The 4,490-nt window shown below is 48.1% G+C and overlaps 1 pseudogene; it reads left to right on the top strand.

Annotated features, from left to right (window-relative positions):
* The first annotated feature begins 3,777 nt into the window (after nucleotides 1-3,777).
* On the top strand, nucleotides 3,778-4,193 carry LOC114691049 (annotated as a pseudogene).
* Nucleotides 4,194-4,490: the final 297 nt, after the last annotated feature.

The raw sequence follows: 4,490 nt of genomic DNA on the forward strand, positions 1-4,490 counted from the left end.
GGTTCTGATTCTTAAAAAGAGTTTAAGGAAAAAGAAAAAAAAATCTTCCATGAAGAGCAAAGTTGAATGTCTTGGGATTCTCTGCTTCCTTCCTGCACTTGGGTGATATTCAGTAGGTGCTGCATATTGGAGGCCTAGTTATATGGCCAGCTTTCTTCTGCTTGCTAAGGGCCATAGAAAAGGATTATTGTCTCTAGCAGGCAGATCTAGGACTGATTCTTCAGAATTACTTGAAAGATGGCAGCACTTTCCTTTAGAAAGTCTACAAAAGATGATCAGCTTGCCTATTTCATGCACAATGTTCCTATACCTTGTTTAATTGCATCTCACTTCCTGGATTGCTCTGGAGAAAGGTAGAAGAGACAGGCTGAGCTCTCAGTGACTCTAACTTCTTACCTTTCTACGTTACAGTAGAGGCTTCTCTCTGTGTGTGCCTGTAGAGAGCTAGTTCAAAACCTTTGCAGACTATTGCCTATAGGCAGTAATCGCTTGATGGTGATGGGGGACAGGAGAGGATTCCTACAGTATGATCGATCCATGATGGACCCCAGGACTACATGGCAGGGAGGTGATATTCCTGCTAATAAGAAGGCTGGTGAAGAATTAGAGAACATGATGGGCTTAGAGAGGCAATACATGGCCTCCACTACATGCCGCTGAAGTTCCCTTGACCCAGCGTCTACTCTCCCCACTTACAGGATGAAATTCCTCTTGGATAGGGTGGAGTACACAGCCCGCTGGTTCCTGTCTCCTCCCTGTCCAGCCTATTTTATCAGAACTCACCTGACAACGCCTCTCTGCTCTAATTGGCCTTAACTCAAACACCAGGGTTGGGTGCCCTTTGGAAGGCTACAAGCTCAAGCAAACAGAGGCAGAAGGGAGCTGTGTTCCACCTGCTCAGGCTATGTAAATCAAAGGATGTGTCCATCCCTGCACCCCACTTCCTAGCCTCCTAAGCTTATAGTATGGTGTGTGCCTCCCTCTGCTGGCGAACCATGGATCAACACTTCTCATTTAGTGGTTTGAGGACTGAGAACGCTTCACGTCTTACAGGGCAGAGATCCTTCCCAGAACTACAGCAAAAGCCATTCATGGAAATCTATGATCCGTACAGGGCGTATGTTGCAAGGGATACCCCTGACAGACGTATGTCAGGCTAATCATGCCTTGCCATTCCCATCACTCCACACACTAATGACCCCATACATCATTCCCGCCCCCCCTCCGCCCCCCCACCTCACCGCTTCATTTCTTGTGTCCAGAACCAAATACATGACCATTCTAGCCCCTTTTCCTCTGATTCCTGTGCAGTTGGCCTCCCTTCTGCTTGCCTTACATTCATGCAGTGGTTTTGAAACCGGACAGAATTCAACAAAGCTGTTGTCAACACTGGATGGAGGGAAATGAGAGTTGACGGTGAACGGAAAAATGAAGAGCAATGACCATGTGACCTTTTCACTAATGAAGTCACAGCTGGTAACAACCCCATTACATTATCTTTACTCTCTGGAGCATTCCTGAGGCATCCTGTAAGATAAAACCCTGAAATCTTCCGGGAACTTCCCCTCCTGGGATTTACGTCACTAACTCTTCTATTTACGTCCCACCTCTTCAGAGCTGCTCAGGTCACCCCCTCTAACGTGTGTCTGCTGTTTTCTTTTTCTCTTGCCAACTTTACATGCCACTGGGGTTCTGATGGCCCCCTCCTCTTCACTAGGCTCTTTGCTCTACTCCTGGGGTTCCCCCTCCTTTCTGAGTTCCCGCCTCTACTGGAGTTTCTACTCCTTCTTCACCCCACCCCATAAGCCCCTGAGTGCCTTCTCTGAGACCCTTCCTTGGACCCAAATTCCCACCACTGGTTAGGGGATTCCCATTTGGGTTTAGATCAGATCCACTGAAATTTCAGCTGTGGTCTGAGTTCACCCATTTCCAAAAAGGAAAACTGAGGCTCACAGAAATGTTCATCTGTACCCTCCCCTTTTGCTGGGCGCATCTGACTTATCAAACAAACTCCCTCTCCTATGGCATCATCGTTCATGCTCGGCTATCCAAGGGTTCCCCCTTGGCTGGCGGTCCTGCAACTCCTCTCGGGGTCTTTGCCGTTTTGTACAGGGGTCACCCTCCCCCCACCCCCACCCCCACCCCCACCCCCGGCGTGTGCTGGAACATTAATAAACACTCTTTGCTTTTACAGACTATTTGAATCTGGGGTCTCCCTCAGCGTTTCCTCGGACCCTTACAAAAACCAGTGTTCTCTGAAGCTGTGGGCCTCTGGCAAAGCTCCCATAATACGGCAGTAACACACGTGGGAGGGTTGCCGCTCACCAAATAGGCTTGTCTTTCTCCACATGGCTTATTTTTGCAGTGAGGGTATTTTTAACTATGAATAACTATGAAAAGAGGGCACCAACAATAATTATGCTGAGATAGCAGGAATAATCATGGACTCCTGGCCATCCCACTCAGTGAGCATGCGTTCTGAAATTGAAGAAGCACATAGAAAATACCAGGAGATCAAAGGCGACCCATAAGGACCAAAGTAAAACCTCACCCCATCTGAATATGCAGCTGTTGAGCTGCCCTGCCTCCTAGAATCCAAGCACAGTAACAAATCTAGGTTGGAAACATATCAATTCAGAAGAAATGACCATAGCATAGACTGGCAGGTACTAGAATGCCACTCGCTGTGGGCCAAGCTGTGTCTCTCAATGACCCCAGGTGAGAAAGAGACCAAACTGAGTACAGGTCATATGCCCAGCTGCGGACCCGAGCTACCATCTCTGCTGTGCCTTTGAGACTACTTCGTCCTGGGAATTGTCATGATCTGGATGGGACACAAAACCTCAGTCTTCACCTCAGTGGGGGCTGTCTTCACTCCAGATGACCGGGTCCAGTTCACGGAGGGAAAATCCACAGAGTGGAAGAGGCACTGGGATAGGTCCCCACAGAGCAATCCAAACTTCCCTTTAAGAGCCGCCCTGCGCTGTAAGCCGCTCTGCCCCAGGAATCTGCGGTCTCCCGTCACCTGCCCTTGGTTCCCATGGGAGAGGCACTGAGGCCAGTAACGAACAGCATGGGCTCAGGTTCAAATTCCAGACACCTGTTAGCTTGTTGACCTGGGACAAGTCACAAAGCCTTTTGCCCTGCAATTTCCTCATCTATGAACTGAGAAGAATGGCAGACCCCACAGATGGTGGAGAGGAGTAATGAACTTTTCTTTGATAAACCAAAATTGTCCGATGGTCATTATCCTACCAGCACCTCTGCTGCGATGATTTTGTTCCAGAACTCAACCCTCGTGTCTTGTTCTGAGTGTCTCTGTGGGGCCTGAGATTTACAACATTGCTTCCTCCCCAGCTTTCGCTGTAGTCATCTCTGGGTTATTGCAATATTTGCTTACTCAGCTTTTGCACCGCGGACCATTTTGCTGACGCCACAGAAGCTGAGGACTGGAAGGGCGGCCTGGGACGCGTGCTCTCGCGAGCCTCACCGGCTCTCCATTCACTGGCTCCGTAATAACATTTGTGCCTCAGCTCTTCGTTTGCATTTTGCTGAGCTGACGCGAATTTCTAGTTCCAGGGGTAGTGAGAGAATGTAGTGAGAGAACGGCATTGGTAAGAACTGAGTTGGCAAAACATAGGATCGGTCATTTATCACCTTTGTAGAAACAAGATGAATTTCTGTTTTCAACGGAAATAAGACATTTAGAAGGGATGGCTGGGCTTGACTTCGTGAAAAACTGAAACAGTGCAAAAAAGAGATAATTCAATATGAAAAGGGAAGTCACAGCCTGGGAAATATTTACATCAAAACGGAAAAGGGGGGCTTTGGGGTCTTAGCTCCAAGACGACCAAAAAGAGAAGTAACAATCGTAGTGCCAAAAGGGGCCACAGCCACGTGCAGCCAATTCACGGCACAAAACCTGTCTGGTGCATGCCCAAGGACAAGGCCATTAAGAAGTTCGTCATTTGGAACATTGTAGCGGCCGCTGCCGTGACGGACATATCTGAAGCAAACGTCTTCGATGCTTACGTGCTTCCCAGACTCTGCGTCAAGCTGCATTGCTGCGTGAGCAGTGCCATTCACAGCAAGGTAGTCAGGAACTGATCTGGTGAAACCCGGAAGGACTGAACATCCCACCATGATTTAGACCTGCTGATGCTGCACCACGACCTCCACCAGAGCCCATGTGAAGAGATGGCTTCATAAGGACAGAAGAAAAACCATATTGGAAAAATAAAATGGAAGTTATAATATTTTTAAAAATAGAAAGGAGAGTAATAAATATGAGTTACAGAGCTGATATTCTAAATCTTTTTAAACATTTGTGTGTGTGTGTGTGTGTGTGTGTGTGTGTGTGTATGTGTACAACTAGCAAGAGTCAGTGCTCTCCTTCCACCGTGAGGGTCCCAGGGGTTGAATTCAGGTTGTCAAGTTTAGTGGCAAGTGCCTTTCCCGATGGAACCATCTTGCCAGCCTAAGGCTGGTAC

This window comes from Peromyscus leucopus, chromosome 3 (genome assembly GCF_004664715.2).
Source record: "Peromyscus leucopus breed LL Stock chromosome 3, UCI_PerLeu_2.1, whole genome shotgun sequence".
In the NCBI taxonomy this organism is placed as follows: Eukaryota; Metazoa; Chordata; class Mammalia; order Rodentia; family Cricetidae; genus Peromyscus; species Peromyscus leucopus.